General features: G+C 38.0%; 1 protein-coding gene and 1 pseudogene across 33 annotated transcripts in view; one reads left to right on the top strand and one right to left on the bottom strand.

The window, feature by feature from the left end:
* Window positions 1–19,683, bottom strand: part of LOC129619891 (uncharacterized) — a 684,565-nt gene that overhangs the window by 254,479 nt on the left and 410,403 nt on the right. The window lies entirely within an intron of this gene.
* Window positions 13,070–14,036, top strand: LOC129619890 (myb/SANT-like DNA-binding domain-containing protein 7; annotated as a pseudogene).

Raw genomic sequence — 19,683 nt, 5'->3', positions numbered from 1 at the left:
CTAATGTTCTAATTAATGATGAAAAACCAACCATATTCCTTTCTTTGTCTTTGATTTTTGAAAGGAATATGTTATGTGATCATTTCTATTAATGTTACACTAGAGATTCTAATGATTACATGAAAGGAGAAAAGAAGAAAAAAAGAAGTAAAACTATCGCCATTTTTAGGTGACTTAATTATGATTATGTATTAAAAAAAAGAAAAAGGAATTTACCAATTTTTAAAAGTATAACTTAGCAAGGTCACAAATGACAAATGTAATACATATAAAATTTATTCTTATAAATAGAAAATAATTGGGAAATGTAGTTTTAAGAGAACCAATTTATAACAGCATGAAAGAAACATAAAATATCAATTCAGTTCAGTTCAGTCACTCAGCCATGTCTGACTCTTTGTGACCCCATGGACCGCAGCACACCAGGCCTCCCTGTCCATCACCAACTCCCAGAGTTTACACAAACTCATGTCCATTGAGTTGGTGATGCCATTTAACTCTATCGTCCCCTTCTCCTTCCAATTGCACATATTAGATCTCTAGAAAATCAGGAAAAACAATATTCTTATTCTCAGGATCTCAGGAGTATAAGAGTATTACATCTCTGAAAATGTGTTTTGTTTCTTCTGGAACAGCATTTATTAGTTCATTTTTCCAGATGCTAATCAATGCTGATATCTTGCTGGAGACTATTTTCCTAGTGTCTTAGAGGAAGCCATGCACCTGTCATAGTTTCTTTACATCTTGGTCTTCATTTACTCTCTTTAAGCATTTTCAGCATAATACAACCATGAAAAAATGTGTAAATCAGTAAGAATGAGTAAACTAATAATACAAAAGTTCAGAGGGACAGGGGACAAATTTAGATCTAGACAGACTATAACTCATTCCCAACTTTTCTATACACAAATTGAACTCTGCTGACTCTAGTCTCTGGGCACCAGGAGAGGGCTCTAGGCCATGACAAAACTTAACTTCATGAAACTTTATAGACCAGAATTATGCAGCCTGAATTACTATGCTTAAGCAGACAAAAGATAATGCTTGAGTCCACTGATAGCAGACATTTACCCTTCAAGGTGGCCATCCATGAATTCTACGAGGTAAGAATGGTAATAGGCTGATAGAACTTAACCCTGACTTCTGAACATCTTATACAGTGGTGTGTCGTCATGAACTATCAGCAGCTGATCCTTGTAGAAATAATTGTTTTCTCTGATATTGCCTTAAGTATTATTCATGACATGACAAGGAGAGCCATGGGAGAAAATTAGTCTAAAGCTACAAAAAATTAATATCTTTCTTGATGATGTCAGTCCTGCCAAGGCGTGTGTGTGTGTGTGTGTGTGTGTATGTGTGTGTGTTCATTCAATATCCTGACAACTGGGAATCTATTTCCTCCCTAGCATGTATATTAAAGTTGACATGACCTTCAAGGTAGGAATTTTTCTAATATACTTGTGGCCTTTGAATTGCTCCCAAGATTAAAAAAAAATAGAGAAAGGCCTGACCCTAAACTTGCACTTCAAGTTGCTTTTGGTATTTTTTGTTATTGTTTGCTTTTCACTTACAGAATCGATGTTCTTTATGATTAAACAAATAGTTTGTATTTTGGAAATAATTAAAATCATGGGAAAAGTCACCATTCATTACACAGAAAAAATTCCAGGGATGCCACATTTTGAATATTGAAACATAACAGAATATCTTTAAAGATTGAGAGACACTGATGTATAGAACAGTCTTATGGACTCTGTGGGAGAGGGAGAGGGTGGGAAGATTTGGGAGAATGGCATTGAAACATGTAAAATATCATGTATGAAACGAGTTGCCAGTCCAGGTTCGATGCACGATACTGGATGCTTGGGGCTGGTGCACTGGGACGACCCAGAGGGATGGAATGGGGAGGGAGGAGGGAGGGGGGTTCGGGATGGGGAACACATGTATACCTGTGGCGGATTCATTTTGATATTTGGCAAAACTAATACAGTTATGTAAAGTTTAAAAATAAAATTAAAAAAAAAAAAAGATTGAGCTAACGTGCATAAAGATACAAATTAATACTGTACATGGCAAGTTTATCCTAAATTGAGGATAGGAAGAATAAGTTAATTAAACTTTATTAAGCCTCTACTGAGTTCCAGGAATTGTGATAAAATTTCCCATAATATTTTAATAAGGTAAAACTGCAATTGCAACACATTGAGAAATGTGGTTAATGTTGGTTATTAACAAATCTAAATGTTTTGTTCAATGTAATGGATTTCTTGTACATCCAGTTGTGCCCCAACATCTTTAGGGAAAGACTCTGATATGTATTGTGAAAAGTAAGTAATTATCAAAGGAAAAGATACAGGACAACCTGCTGGGTAGACGGGGCTTTTGAGACTTTGGGAGAAGGAGAAAAGACTTAAATCTCTTTTTTTAATTTGGTAAAGAATGCATTTTTTTAATATTTACTGACCAGTTACTCTGAACTCAACTCCATTTTAGGGCTGCAGGTATAGCAGTGAATAAGACAATGTATAGGATTTCAGTTGGTCCTAATCTCTGAAGAAGAACATAGAAGGATCTGGAGTAGAAAACCTAATTGAAGCTAAAAAACAAGTGCTCATTTAGCAAAAATACAACCTGTCACATATATCAGGAACCTGCCATTAATACTGCAGTAATTTCATTGACTAACGTGAATGAGAGAAGAGATGGGATTAACTCGTGCAGAAAGAAAAAATCCTAGACACAAATTCTCATATGGACTGAGTTCTATGCCTTTGTATAAGTCACTTCATTTTGCTTAACTTCTTCTTCATGTGTAATGTGGGAAAAATAATATTAACTCATTTACCTCCCTAATAAGAGCACCTTGAGACTTAGTATACAGTTCTGGATTCAGTGGAATAAAATAAAAATGATGATCAGAAAGGTTATGAGACCCAGAAGTCAGAGTTACTCACAAAACAGCTGTATTTAGCCAAGTTTTATAATTGCATATTCCCCAAACATAAACATATAAGATCCTATGCCTTTCAGTTCAGTGCAGTTCAGTTGCTCAGTCATGTTCGACTCTGCGACCCCATGAATCGCAGCACACCAGGCCTCCCTGTCCATCACCAACTCCTGGAGTTCACTCAGACTCATGTCCATCGAGTCAGTGATGCCATCCAGCCATCTCATCCTCGGTCGTCCCCTTCTCCTCCTGCCCCCAATCCTTTCCAGCATCAGAGTCTTTTCCGATGTATCAACTCTTTGCATGAGGTGGCCAAAGTACTGGAGTTTCAGCTTTAGCATCATTCCTTCCAAATAAATCCCAGGGCTGATCTCCTTCAGAATGGACTGGTTGGATCTCCCTGCAGTCCAAGGGACTCTCAAGAGTCTTCTCCAACACCACACTTCAAAAGCATCAATTCTTCGGCACTCAGCTTTCTTCACAGTCCAACTGTTACATCCATACATGACCACAGGAAAAACCATAGCCTTGACTAGACGGACTTTTGTTGGCAAAGTAATGTCTCTGCTTTTGAATATGCTATCTAGGTTGGTCATAACTTTCCTTCCAAGGAGTAAGCGTCTTTTAATTTCATGGCTGCAGTCACCATCTGCAGTGATTTTGGAGCCCCCCACAAAAATAAAGTCTGACACTGTTTCCACTGTTTCCCCATCTATTTCCGATGATGGGACCAGATGCCATGATCTTCGTTTTCTGAATGTTGAGTTTTAAGCCAACATTTTCACTCTCCTCTTTCACCTTCATCAGGAGGCTTTTTAGTTCCTCTTCACTTTCTTCCATAAGGGTGGTGTCATCTGCATATCTGAGGTTATTGATATTTCTCCCGGCATCTTGATTCCAGCTTGTGCTTCTTCCAGCCCAGCATTTCTCATGATGTACTCTGCATATAAGTTAAATAAGCAGGGTGACAATATACAGTCTTGATGTGCTCCTTTTCCTATTTGGAACCAGTCTGTTGTTCCATGTCCAGTTCTAACTGTTGCTTCCTGACCTGCATACAAATTTCTCAAGAGGCAGGTCAGGTGGTCTGGTATTCCCATCTCTTTCAGAATTTTCCGCAGTTTATAGTGATCCACACAGTCAAAGGCTTTGGCATAGTCAATAAAGCAGAAAGAGATGTTTTTCTGGAATCTCTTGCTTTTTTGATGATGCAGTGGATGTTGGCAATTTGGTCTCTGGTTCCTCTGCCTTTTCTAAAACCAGCTTGAACAACTGGAAGTTCACGGTTCACATATTGCTGAAGCCTGGCTTGGAGAATTTTGAGCATTACTTTACTAGTGTGTGAGATGAGTGCAATTGTGCGGTAGTTTGAGCATTCTTTGGCATTGCCTTTCTTTAGGATTGGAATGAAAACTGACCTTTTCCAGTCCTGTGGCCACTGCTGAGTTTTCCAAATTTGCTGGCATATTAAGTGCAGCACTTTCACAGCATCATCTTTCAGGATTTGAAATAGCTCAACTGGAATTCCATCACCTCCACTAGCTTTGTTCATAGTGACGCTTTCTAAGGCCCACTTGACTTCACATTCCAGGATGTCTGACTCTAGGTCAGTGATCACACCATCGTGATTATCTGGGTCGTGAAGATCTTTTTTGTATATTTCTTCTGTGTATTCTTGCCACCTCTTCTTAATATCAAGCCCATCTTTGCATGAAATGTTCCCTTGGTATCTCTAATTTTCTTGAAGAGATCTCTAGTCTTTCCCGTTCTGTTGTTTTCCTATATTCCTATGCCTTTATATAACAGTAAATGGAAACCTGTGATATAAAAGATTGCTTCAAGAAGAACTGCTATTATTTTTGTAAAAATTATTTTAAATATATTTCAAAGAAAATGTGTGGTTTTAAAATCTATTTCATTTCCATGTAAGCAAGGAAATTATAATTGTGAATAATTATACAGTGAATTAAATCATTAGGCTTTTTTAAAAATATGACTGCTCAAGAGGACTGTGGAATTATTGAGAGACTTAAATAAGGATATATTATGCTATTCAACCTGCTTAATATCATTCCATAGAGACCTTCTTTTTGCTTTGTGATAAGCAAAGAGCCCTTCTCTTTGTCTTTAAACACAAGCATCAAAATATTAGCTATATTATATTGCCTTGAAACTCTTCTCTAGAATTACTTCATTTAACAAATGTCTTAAATTGAGGGCCACAGCTTCTTGCTGAATGTTGGCTAGAGACTTGTCCACAGCTTCTTGCCACATGAGTCTGCTAACATATCAGTTTACTTGTTCAAAACCAGCAAAGGAGAAAGCATTTAGGAGTAGTTAATTTTACTGGCAATTCAGAGTCCTCCATAACATTACATAATGTACAAAGGAAAACATTAGTTTTGCTTTATCTCTGATGGAATGACAGGCGGGTAGAAAAATGCAGTTCCATTTTGAACATAATAAACAATTCTTTGCCTGGAAAATCCCATGGACAGAGGAGCCTGGTGGGCTGCAGTCCATGGGGTCACTAAGAGTCAGACATGACTGAGTGACTTCACTTTCACTTTTCACTTTCATGCATTGGAGAAGGAAATGGCAACCCACTCCAGTGTTCTTGCCTGGAGAATCCCAGGGACGGGGGAGCCTGGTGGGCTGCCATCTGTGGGGTTACACAGAGTCGGACATGACTGAAGTGAATTAGCAGCAGCAGCAGCATGCACATATATATATGGTAATGAAATTAGATGTTGCTAATACATAATTATTAGACTTAAGCTAAAATCTTAGTTTATCCCATGCATGAAGCTAAACCACTATGTGTAAATTATTTATTATGTAATTAAAAGAAGTTTCCATGCAAAATTCATGTTAATTTTTACAAATCTTATTTTAATAGCTAAGTATAAAGTGCTTATATGTAATGTTCAGTAATATTAGTACAAGTTATACAAATTGGAATATAAATAAAAATGTGCATATGTACAACTTATTATTTGATAAAGAACATGTGACTGACAGTCCCAATGTCAAATGTTTGAATACCTTGACCTCCTTACATTTTTACTTAAAAAAGAAATATGGAGGCTTTTGTTTGAAATAAAAAAACAACTTAGTTATGTGTCTGTGTTTGTTGTATGTGACAGAATATGTATTCACAGCATAAATCAAATTTCTCCCTTATCTACTAATGTAGATATATTGTTTATACTCATACATTTTTCTAGTTATAAATTGGAGAAACACATTAACCATAATTATTATGTTCTTATAACTAGTAATCCTTCCCCCTCTCTTATCTCCTACCAGTAAATTTCTTACCTGTCAAGAGGAGAAAATTTTGAAATTTTTTAGTCTCCCAAATTGTTTAAATATGACTATAGATCTTTTTTGATTTATGATAGAGTTATATCCTGATATCCTGGAGAAGGAAATGGCAACCCACTCCAGTACTCTGGCCTGGAAAATCCCATGGACAGAGGAGCCTGGTAGGCTACAGTCCATGGGATTGCAAAGAGTCAGACACGACTGAGTAACTTCACTTTCACTTACACTATATCCTGATAAACTCATTGCAAGTTGAAAATATCAGAAGCCAAAAATGTATCTAATATGACTAACCCACCAAACACCATAGCTTGGCCTAGCCCATCTTAAATGTACATTTACATTAGCTGACAAGTCAGGCAAAATCATCTAACACAAAGTCTGTTTTATGATAAAGTATCAAATATCTGGCTACTGCACTAAAAGTGAAAAACAGAATGGTGGTAAGGGGACAGAAGTGTTGCAAATGTACCTGTTGCTCACCCCTTGTGTCACATAGCTGACTGGGAGCTGTGGCTCACTGCCACTGCCCAGCATGGGGAGAAAGTGTCCTACCTCACGTCGTTAGCCCAGGACAAGATCAAAACTCAAAACTCAAAGTACAGTTTCTACCTACAGCATACAGCTTTTGAAACATCATACAGTCAAAAAAATCTTCAGTCGAACCATCCTACATTGGGGACCATCTGTAGTAGGATGAACTACTATTACTTTTAATGGTAGAGTTCACAGTATGCATTTACTATGATAATTTGCAAGTACACTAGACAGCCCATTCAAGTAATTATTAGGAAAAAAGTAACAGTGCCCCTTGGGATATATTGCAAGACAAAATAAAAAAGTTTGTTCTGAATTGAAGAAGGTACAACTCTTACCTCCTTCTTCCTATCTGACTGTAACTTTTGTTAGAAAATAGAACAAAGGGAAGTTAAAACTTGATGAATGGAAAACAAAATATAGAGGTCATTATATATTTTATAAAAATAAGTGTAAGTTTCAAACAATGAATAATCATGCATTATGACAACTGATTCAAAACAAGGGAGACAAATGATAACTGAAAATGGCATATACACTTATCAAGTACTAACTATACTTTAAAGAGCATGTTTCCATGGATTGCGATGTTAACATGAGTCACAAGACTAACTTTTTCTTAAGACTCACTTATTTTTAAACACATTTTTTTTTTACTATTTTTCCTTCTAAATAAGAAACCTTACCCTAGATTTCATTAAAATGTTATGCTTTAGGTGATAAATCTTACATTCTGTTTACTCCTGAAATATATATAGAGTTCAGAGGCAGTTTCTCCAGCTAAAGAAAAAAAGAGTAAAATCTTACAAAATTGTCAAGGTCTAAAATTTATGAAGAAGGGTAATAAAACCATATGCAAGCTTATAGAGAATAATATTTTATAAAAATTAGAAATTAAATATATTCAAGCATTATAGTTTGAAAACCACTTTAATTTCTATTATACTTAGAATGGATAAATTAAAGTCCATGGGTTAAAAAAAAATGGCCCACTGTATGTTCTTGGAAATGCAGTATTTTTGTAACATAGTTATGCTCTTCATTTCTGTATTATCTGTGATTGCTCTTATCCTGTAACTGCAGAGTTTAGTAGTTGTGACAGAGACCATTTGACCTGCAAAGCCTAACATTATTGGATAGGCTACAACAAAACAATGTGCTGATTCCTGTTTTAGACACTTATCACTTGACTTTTATGTTGCTGAATTCAAATGGATTGTAAACAAAATACAACAAATTCTGGTATAACATCCAAAGAACTTTGGATTTATATTTTGCTGATGTTCTGCAATTTTCTTTAGTTTTTCTAGTATTTTCAAAGAAATTCAAAATATTGATTCTACTAATCTCAAAATCACTCAAGTCCTGTGCGTGTGTTTGTGTATATGGTGGTGGTGCTGTTTTCACTAAGTTGTGTCCGACTCTTGTGACCCCCTGGACTGTAATCCACCAGGCTCCTCTGTCCAGGGGATTTCCCAGGCAAGCATATTGGGATGGGTTGCCATTTCCTTCTCCAAGGGATTGTCCCAACCTAGGGATTGAACCCAAATTAAATTTTTTTTGAATATATTTAATTTCTAATTGAATCTGCATTGCAGGCAGATTCTTTACTGACTGAGCCACCAGGCAATCCTATTTCATATATGTATATATTATGCATAAATGTGTATATACATGTCTGAATAGTTCACCTCCATCTCTGTGAAGTATGCTTTTAATATTAAGCGAAAAGGCAGTTAATTTCTTTAACATTTAATCAGGCAGATACCTAAGTTAGCTCCTTCCAATGGCAGGTATTGTTTTGAAAAACTCCCTCTTCTTCTGTAATACAGTTATTCTTTATTTATATTCAAATCATAATCTAAAGCTCATCATTTTAGTTTGGCATTCCCCTAAAGACATGTCTCTTCAATGTGTCTTTATAGGGATTTTGCTTCCAGGATTAAATTTGAGTCCCAAACAGAGCATGTGTGATGTAAAACAATGTTATGTTTAAACATATTGCAATTTTAAATATAAAATAATCAGCTATTAATATATATTTAATGAATGTATTTATAAATAATATTAATGTATAAATTTAAAAGTAATGCAAGTTATAAATTAGAAGGGTTATTTTGTTGTTTCTAAAGTCTACTTTTTGGGCTGCCTAAGTTTCTTAGGCCACCAGTAAACTTTGAAAATTTTCTTTCAAATCTGTGGAAAGCAAAGAGATGAAAAGGAAACTCCATACCAGCTTATGAAAATGTACTTCTCTGATGATATAATCAGAGCAAATCTATAGACTCTTTCCCTTAATAATTTAAGAGCATTTTAAAATAGGTGTGAAAATATACCTGGAAGAACACAGCCTAAATAGACAAGGATTTAGTACTCAAAACAACATAAAAGTACTACCTGAGAATATTGTTGCAAGTGTTCATCTAACTTTAAGGATGTCCATAAATAAATCTAGAATGGTAACACATCAGAATCATTTTCATGACTTTCAGAGCTGGCAGTCATATACTCATGTCATTCAGTCATCAATTCTCATGTTTCTACCATCAGTGCTGCAGTCTCTGAGGAAGAAGTAATAAGTAGCAATCCTTCTGTTCAAGGGCTTTGCTTCCTAATTAAGAGATAAATCTAAATGAGCGTTTGCATAAAACCCCAAAGCATTAGCAAGCAAATTTTAAAATAGCCTTTTAGAGAAATATGCCATGCAATGGTTTTAAAATATTTTCCTGCTATAACCTAAATATGTTTTATTTAATACCCAGGCATACATACACAGACACACAATCACTCAAATGTCAAGAAACAACATCTACTTTTAGATCTAGTAATGCCAAAGCCTTTGACTCAGTGGATCACAATAAACTGTGGAAAATTCTGAAAGAGATGGGAATACCAGACCACCTGATCTGCCTCTTGAGAAATTTGTATGCAGGTCAGGAAGCAACAGTTAGAACTGGACATGGAACAACAGACTGGTTCCAAATAGGAAAAGGAGTTCGTCAAGGCTGTATATTGTCACCCTGCTTATTTAACTTATATGCAGAGTACATCATGAGAAACACTGGACTGGAAGAAGCACAAGCTGGAATCAAGATTGCCGGGAGAAATATCAGTAACCTCAGATATGAAGACAACACCACCCTTATGGCAGAAAGTGAAGAGGAACTTAAAAGCCTCTTGATGAAAGTGAAAGTGGAGAGTGAAAAAGTTGGCTTAAAGCTCAACATTCAGAAAACAAAGATCATGGCATCCGGTCCCGCCACTTCATGGGAAATAGATGGGGAAACAGTGGAAACAGTGTCAGACTTTATTTTTCTGGGCTCCAAAATCACTACAGATGGTGACTGCAGCCATGAAATTAAAAGACACTTACTCCTTGGAAGGAAAGTTATGACCAACCTAGAGAGCATATTGAAAAGCAGAGACATTACTTTGACAACAAAGGTTCGTCTAGTCAAGGCTATGGTTTTTCCTGTGGTCATGTATGGATGTGAGAGTTGGACTGTGAAGAAGGCTGAGCATCGAAGAATTGATGCTTTTGAAGTGTGGTGTTGGAGAAGACTCTTGAGAGTCCCTTGGACTGCAAGGAGATCCAACCAGTCCATTCTGAAGGAGATCAGCCCTGGGATTTCTTTGGAAGGAATGATGCTAAAGCCGAAACTCCAATACTTTGGCCACCTCATGTAAAGAGTTGATTCATCGGAAAAGACCCTGATGCTGGGAGGGATTGGGGGCAGGAGGAGAAGGGGACGACAGAGGATGAGATGGCTGGATGGCATCACTGATGGACGTAAGTCTGAGTGAACTCCAGGAGTTGGTGATGGACAGGGAGGCCTAGCGTGCTGCAATTCATGGGGTCGCAAAGAGTCGGACACGACTGAGCGACTGATCTGATCTAATCTGAATACACTCTATTCTGTTCAAGTTGATGTCATTTTTGGTACAATTGTCAAAAACCTTAAGCTGATAACATGAGTTGTCAATGGGTCATAACCTGCTGTTTGAAGAACAGTGCCCTGAGATTTTTATTAAGGACCTAAATATTTTCAGATAAAGAATTGGCCAATAGCGTATACAAGAAACATAACTGAGTTCAAAGCTGCAAGATCTTGATGAGCCTTGCAGCTCTGCAATGTAATGATTTTATGAGCTATTCTAAGTCAATCTACTTTGGAACCTTAGTTTGTCATCTATAAAAACAAAATAAAATTTTGTCTATCCCACTGAATATAGAATTTTGGAAATAAACAATGATAACAGATATGGAAGCATTTTGTCAACCATAATGTAACAAAATTTACAATTTATTTTGAATGTTTAAATAACTAGAAATAAACCAGATCACAATATTCAGTTTTTAGAGACTTGAAAGTAGTCTTACAAGAATTTTAACTTCTCAATTTTTATCATTAAAGAAGATATTGTGAAGCAACTAGAGGAAAACAGTGGTTTCTTCAGTGAATACATGTGAGAGTGTAGAAGTGCAGAACAGAAGCAGGGGCCATGTTGTCATCAGAGGGGCAGTACAATTTCCCATCTCTAGTAGTGTTAGGGCTGCCATAACAAAGTTCTACAGACTGAGAAGCCTGAACGGCAGATTTTTTTTTTTTTTTTTTTTACAGCTCTGGAGCCTAGAAGTCTGAGATCAAGGTGATAGGCATGGCTGGTTTCTTCCATGCTCTTTCTCGCTGACTTGTAAATGGCTGTCTTCACCCTGTGTCTTCACATGGTTTTTTCCTGTGTGTGTGTGTTTCCTAAACTCCCATCTTACAAGGACATGAGTAATACTGGATTAGGACCCATCTTAATGATCTTATTTTAACTTTATTACCTCTAAAGGCCATAATTCCAAATATAGTAAAATTCTGAGTTACTGGTGGTTAAGACTTCAACATATGAACTTAGGAGAATACAACTTAGCCTGTTACACCATTTACTTTCTCCTTTGTTATTATTACTTATACTTTGTCATTTAATACCAAGGAAAACATGCTATTTATTTATGCATAATGCTTTGTGTACAACTGAATATCTCATTTGTTTTTTTCAAGGGTTCAAAATATAATTATTTCTGTATTAGAAAAATGGTCATATCTCATTTATAATTTATTAAATTATACTATTTAATAAAATCAATTATTTAACAAAAATCATTCTTTAATGCTTCCTCTTAACAAAAGAAAACATATTTTTAAAAAGGCACAGCAACTTGATTAGTTCCCAATCTTAAAATGGAGGCAGTAGTTGTTTATTTGGAGATAGAGATTTTTTTAAGGGAATTAACATATTCAAAAAGTCAAATGAGGATCAGAGATAAAATATTAATATATTTATATATTGAGAAGTAAATGAAAGATTTTGAATGCTACTAAATTTTGTTTCAAGTTACTTAGTTCCCCAGCTAAGTAAAAACATTTGTTTTCTTTTTTGAAGCATCCTAAGACTAATAAAAATTCATTTTAATTAGCAAGAATACATTGCATTTTCAGCTACAGAAACAAATGCATTCCCACAGTTTGAGACCGTATAAAATTGTTATATTCTTATTTATAATTTGCATATTTATAGTAATACAAAACTGCTTTCCTGAGTGCTGCCGGCTTCTCTGCCGCCTCACGGCGGCCACTGGGATTCACCTGAGCTGCACATCAGCTTGTGTGGCCATCCATAACAATCGTGGGCTGGCGTGGTTGCAAATGATGCAGGCGACAGAGTTACTCCAGCTGTTGTTGCTTACTCAAAAAATGAAGATGTTGTTGGATTGGCAGCAAAACAAAGTAGAATAAGAAATATTTCAAACTCAGTAATGAAAATCAAGCAGATCCTTGGCAGAAAACACACAGTGGTTCCAGATCTCAGCCTTGAAAGAATCTTACTTTTTGTGAAGAAGCCAGTCCCCTTGTTACCAAGCCAGTAAGGCCCTTTGTAGCCCTTGGTCCAGTCCCCATCCTAAGTGACCTCCCAAAGTTGGGCTTCTCTCAGCCCTGGCATCCTGCCTCTTTGCAGCTACTTACAGGTAGCTCCTCCTAACTTACTGCCACAATTATCCTTACACTGCTCCTGTAACTTACATTCCTCTGTGGCCTTCCAGCCAGAAATGCAGTCCTCGGACCTGGCTTCTCAGCAATTAGCACTAGAGAGGGAAGAAGCGGCTGCCTCTTGGAGATACACTGGAGCACCCAGAAATTCCTCACACCTTCAGGTCAGTACTCTCCTGCCCGGGAGCCTCCTCCAGCTAGCCTTTCTTCCCAGTCTGCCATGGCGACTTCCAATAGATGTGCAGGCTTCCAGTGCTACAGACAGGAGATACGGAGGCTTCTCTCCCCACTAGGCAAGGCGGAGTACATTCAGTGCCTGCAGACCATGAATCACAACGCAGATGTCTATCAAGCCGTGTCCAAGCGGATGTAGCAGGAACACTTCTGCCGCACCATGCTTCACTGTTAATGGAGGACGCTTTAACTGTTAAAGTTAATGGAGGACGCTTCTTGGGCCAAGAACAGTGATGAATTTAGCATCCCCTGACACCACAGGGGAGGAGGGGACTAGCATTCTGGGAGCAAAAGGACTCAGGGAGCAGAGCATCAGCCTATTTTGAAAACAGTGAAGCAATCAGATGAGGATTGTCAGCTGAGGGTCAGTGACCAGATGCCAGAAACCAGTGACCTAAAGGTCTCCTGGGATAACTCTTTAGGGTGCAGGGTGCTCTCAAGGGACCCCCAGCTACAGCAGCTCCCACCACCTTTACAATGGTGCAGCTGCTCCCTGTCAGAGCAGCCCCGTGACCAGACTGGCTCTGTCTGGTGAGCCCAGCTCCTGCTCCAGCTCTGGCCGAAACACTCATGAGGTGGCCTCAGCACAGCAGCCTCCAGCCTCCTCCTCCAGGGCTCCTTTTGTTTCTGGTGGGGATAGGCCTTTGACCAGTGAGCCCCCTCCCAAGTGGCCCCAGTGAAGAAGGTGGTCAGTGGCCAGGACTATTGCAGCTGAGCTGGCAGAAAACAGGAGGTTGACACGAGAATTTTCAAAGCAGGAGCAAGAAAAATTGGACCAGCTGATTGCCAATGGCGAGGAGGCCAGCAGTCAGCAGGACATTGCCAGTGAGCTCCGCAGGGGTGCAGTGGTCATGGTCAGACACTTGGCCACAGCAGTGGAAGAGGCAACTGGGGCTTTCCAGCTGGGACTTGAAAAGTTGCTTCAGAGGTTAATTTCAAACACCAAAAGTTAGGAGCTGATCACGCAAGGGTGTATTTCCTACACTGGCAGAGCCCGGGTCCAACCAACGCCTCCGGATACCCTGGTTCCTTTTCTGTGTCCTCAGACAAAACAGAGTGGATGGACAGTTAATGTGTGGAGTGGTAGGAACATGTGTGCTGGTGGCTGCTCCCAGGCATCTCTACTATTTGAAAGACCTTTTAGAAATACAAGGGGTGGCCCAGGAGAAGAAGGATGCAGCCAAGTGCACAGAGCTAGCTAGCCCTGGCTTTGTCACTGATAGGAGACACTTTAGTTTACTCTCTACATCAGCTTTCTCAGCTGCTAAACCTACTTACCTCACAGGTTGTTGCGAGGATCAGATGGCTGAAATAGATATGAAAGGGTTTAAAAGCACTATATGCATGTAAGTTATTAAAGCATATGACCTTGGCCGAGAGAAGGCTGGTGTGAGGCACAGTAGTTGACAAGATACAGAATTAGGGTTTTACACCGTGCCTCATTGCTTAAATCTCTACTAGTTTAACTGGACTGCTTCCTGGAATTTACAATCTTCATTTCTTAAAATCTCTCTGTAGTTTATTAGGCTATTGTAGACACAACATGTATTGGTCCCTTTTTATGTTTGCTGTATCTGTGACATACCTACTAGCAACCACTTAATAGTCAAACCATCTTTCCCTCCATTTTACTTGTCCTTAGTCACTTATCTCTATGGATATAATTCAGAACTGATAGGAAGCCACAATCGTGTGTTTTGGTTCATGTTGATAATCTTTGATATCATGAGAAATTGGCTGTCTAATAAAACACTACCTATAAGTAAATTCTTTGTATTCCATGTTTAGGTTTTTTTTTTTTATGTTCATAATTATATAACTTTAGGTTTGGTTTGTCATTTGGACATCATGGAAACAATTTGGATTATAACAGCTTCCCAAATACTTTTAGCTAAACAAACAAACAAAATCCTTTCCTCCTAGTGAATATCACCACATCCATGTAACAAGATTGATTAGATGGGATTTCAACCAACCATCCTGGAAATAGTGAAAAATCCTATTCCTTTACATTAAAAAGCAGTAAGTGCTAGGGAAAAGGTGTCACAGATATTGGGGATTTTTAAAAGATTCTCAACCCAATGATAGGTTCGATTTTCTTGGAGAAAGGGAAGACCACTGAGATTAAATTAGAATCATTTAAAAAACACTGCCATCTTCTGACCATCCAGGTAGGTCTTTGTATAGAGATGTACAGAACACTTTTGCCCAGAAATCCATGGAAGGAGGTGGAGGAGGATCCATCATACAAAAATCTGGATCCTACTCCTGTCAGGCCAATTAGTTTGGAAGCCTATCTCCAACTCTCTATTATGGATGAAAAAAAATCTCTAATATTAAGCTATATATTTTAGAAAAAAATTGTCGTTGTGGATAATGTATAATAATGAGAAAGAATTTCACTATGCCCAGATTGAAATCATTTAACAAATATTTATATATTTGCCCAATTATATATTGGGTACACTATATCTTTTTTTAATTTATTTATTTTAATTAGAGGCTAATCACTTTACAATAATGTATTCGTTTTGCCATACATCAACATGAATCCACCATGGGTGTACACATGTTCCCAATCCTGAACCCCCCTCCCACCTCCCTCCCCATACCATCCCTCTGGGTCATCCCAGTGCACCAGCCCCAAGCATCCTTTATCCTGCATTGAACCTGGACTGGTGATTCATTTCTTATATGATATTATACATGTTTCAATGCCATTCTCCCAAATCATCCCACCCTCCCTCTCCCACAGAGTCCAAAAGACTATTCTATACATCTGTGTCTCTTTTGCTGTCTCGCATACAGGGTTATCGTTACCATCTTTCTAAATTCCATATATATGAGTTAGTATACTGTATTGGTGTTTTTCTTTCTGGCTTACTTCACTCTGTATAATAGGCTCCAGTTTCATCCACCTCATTAGAACTGATTCAAATGTATTCTTTTTAATGGCTGAGTAAGACTCCATTGTGTATATGTACCACAATTTATCCATTTATCTGCTGATGGACATCTAGGTTGCTTCCATGTTCTGGCTATTATAAACAGTGCTGCGATGAACATTGGGGTACACATGTCTCTTTCAATTCTGGTTTTCTCAGTGTGTATGCCCAGCAGTGGGATTGCTGGGTCATATGGCAGTTCTATTTCCAGGATTTTAAGGAATCTCCACTGTTCTCCATAGTGGCTGTACTAGTTTGCATTCCCACCAACAGGGTAAGAGGGTTCCCTTTTCTCCACACCCTCTCCAGCATTTATTGCTTGTAGACTTTTGGATAGCAGCCATTCTGACTGGCATGAAATGGTACCTCATTGTGGTTTTGATTTGCATTTCTCTGATAATGAGTGATGTTAAGCATCTTTTCATGTGTTTGTTAGCCATCTGTATGTCTTCTTTGGAGAAATGTCTGTTTAGTTTTTTGGCCCATTTTTTGATCGGGTTGTTTATTTTTCTGGAATTGAGCTGTAGGAGTTGCTTGTATATTTTTGAGATTAGTTGTTTGTCAGTTGCTTCATTTGCTATTATCTTCTCCCATTCTGAAAGCTGTCTTTTCACCTTGCTTATAGTTTCCTTTGTTGTGCAGAAGCTTTTAATTTTAATTAGATCCCATTTGTTTATTTTTGCTTTTATTTCCAATATTCTGGGAGGTAGGTCATAGAGAATCCTGCTGTGATTTATGTCGGAGAGTGTTTTGCCTATGTTCTCCTCTAAGAGTTTTATAGTTTCTGGTCTTATGTTTAGATCTTTAATCCATTTTGAGTTTATGTTTGTGTATGGGTGCACTATATCTTGCATGTAGTATATTTGGAGTGGAAATGCAACATGAATGGAGCAGAAGACTCAGTTCTTATACAGACTTTTATTTCACTAGGGAGAGGCACACAGTAAATGATAAAAAGAAAGCACCAAAAATGCAAATTCTAGTGTTTCTCATATAAATAGTGGAAAGGAAGTGGAAGTGAAAGTGAAGTCGTGTCCAACTCTTTGCCACCCCATAGACTGTAGCCTACCAGGCTCGTCCATCCATGGGATTTTCCAGGCAAGAGTACTGGAGTGGGTTGCCGTTTCCTTCTCCAGAGGATCTTCCCTAACCAGGGCTCGAATCCAGGTCTCCTGCATTGTAGGCAGATGCTTTACCGTCTGAGCCACCAGGGATGATCGGCTAATTTCCTAGTTTACATAGACTCTTCAGAGAATTATTTTATGAATAGGGTGACTCATAATTTTGACCAGTAATTTATCATCCCAATCACATCACATTTCAAAGTGACAGGTTTCACATCAGTAATTACACAAGGACTACAGATATAAATCAGGTTTTTTTGTAGGTAGATCAGAATGTCTCCCTGTCTTTGAGCCTCATTTCATTTAAGTGTAGATCAGAAGGAAGAAAATAAGTGAAGACTGTGGAAAAGCAGGGACAAGAATATCCAAAGTGGTGGAGCAGCACAAGAAGTAGGGAGGCCATTTTTCCTGTGTTGTGTTAGCTGTTCAGTCATGTCCACCTCTTTGCAGCCCCAAGGACTATAGTTTGCCAGGCTCCACTGGCAATGGAATTCCCCAGTCAAGAATACTGGAGTGGGTTGCTATTTCCTTCTCCAGGGGATCTTCCTGACCCAAGGATTGAACCCAGGTCTCTTGCATTGGCAGGCAGATTCTTTACTGTCTGAGCCACCAGGGAAGCCTGGAACTGTTCAGTGCATAATGACTTAAAGCAAAGTTGGCAAATGATGACCCTCAGGCTAACTCTCATTTATGCTTTTAAGATGGTTTTATTAGAACGCAGCCACACATGTTTGTTTACTACTTTCTATGGTTCTTTGACATTGTGAAGCAGAGAAATGCTGGTAGAAAAGACTAGCAGACCTGAATCTGTCTGCAGATGTTGGATGTTGTTGCCATCATCCTCTACTACATCCCACAAAAAAACCACAACGATCTGAGCTTAGTGACCTGAGCTTAGTGACCTGAGCTCACTTAGGAGGTACCTAGCAGGCCATAGTCCCTGAACAGTGATTCAGACAGCTCAGAATCATTGCCAAGGGGACAGCCTTTCACCTTCTCTGAAGCCCATTCCCCTTCCCACCCTCAGGGACATTTTCTACTCCTCTAGATGACTGCCAGGTCCCAGGGGTGCCTTGCAGCCAAATCATCTCACCATCATTTTTTCCAGATGCTAGATCTCTTCAGAATTTGGAGTATTTTCTCAGTCCTGCATCTGTTGGTCAACAGAAGAACTCCTGTACTCTACCCAACTCCTCAACACTACCTGGACAAATTTTACTTCTTATTTTCAATAAATGTCAGATACCACTAAAAAACACTACTTGACTAGTTGCAACAGATACGGTATGACTTGCAAAACTTAAAATCATTAGCTATTTAGCCATTTACAGAAAAGTTTGCTAATTACTGATCTAGGGAAAGATTAGCATGAAATGCAGTTAGAGAGGTAGGTGCCCTTGTCTTAAGATACAAATATCTTAGCGTGCTCAAAGCAATCATTATTGCACTGTTCCTATTTGAATATCCATAATTATAGAACAATAGAAGCAGAGGGTACCACCAGAGATAAATCTGCTATCATTATATAAATGGATTATGCAGGTTGATAGGACATTTTCCACATCATCCACCATTTGTTTTTTCCATCAGTAATTTCCTTGGATGAAATAGAAGCTTTTTCAAATAGACCCATACTTATTTCAGCTAAACAATAAGGTACATCTTGATAGCTTACAAAGTCCTCAGCTATAGAATATATAAAAGAAAAACAATACATGAATAATTTCTACCCATTTATAATCTGTTGGCAGGATAGAAAAAATAAAGAATGATACATGAAAAGAAAAAGAAGAGGAATATAAAGACCCCATATAATTATGCACTAATATAAACCACATCTTATGAAGAATGAAGCTTAATTTATAAATCATGACTCTGAGCTACTAAAGTCATGGGACTTTGATAATGTACACAGGAAATTAATGCAATACAATCAAATGCTCTTACATTTAAGAGTTTTTTTTTTTCTTTATTTTTTCTTCCTTGACTCAAAAAAAGGGGAGGAAGGGGTAATGTAACACAAAAGAAGAAAATACAGTAAACATTAGAAACAGATGATTTTACCTAAAGGTTATTTCTTTTGAAAAGCTAAGTGGGGAAAAGGTCAGATACTCAATTCTGGATTTAAACTTTGAAAAGTTTTAGCTACAAACATTAAACAGATTCTGCAATTACTATCTAGAGAACTTATCACTGAAGGAGACCACAGTTGTGATAGATCAGTATGAAGTAATGATCACATAGAGCCCACAATTGAGAATGAATAGAGCAGACCAGGGGTGAGTATTTTTGAGCCCTACTAAGGAAAAGTCCAGATAATCACAATGGTGTGACCTAGAGCCAGCCATGCTGGAATGTAAAGTCAAGTGGGCCTTAGGAAGCATCACTATGAACAAAGCTAGTGGAGGTGATGGAATTCCCATTGAGCTATTTCAAATCCAAAAGATGATGCTGTGAAAGTGCTGCGCTCAATATGCCAGCAAATGTGGAAAACTCAGCAGTGGCCACAGGATTGGAAAAGGTCAGTTTTC

Source organism: Bubalus kerabau, chromosome 9 (assembly GCF_029407905.1).
Source record: "Bubalus kerabau isolate K-KA32 ecotype Philippines breed swamp buffalo chromosome 9, PCC_UOA_SB_1v2, whole genome shotgun sequence".
Taxonomy (NCBI): Eukaryota; Metazoa; Chordata; class Mammalia; order Artiodactyla; family Bovidae; genus Bubalus; species Bubalus kerabau.
Note: the sequence above shows the minus strand (reverse complement) of the source record. Positions and strands in the feature narration are given on the sequence as shown.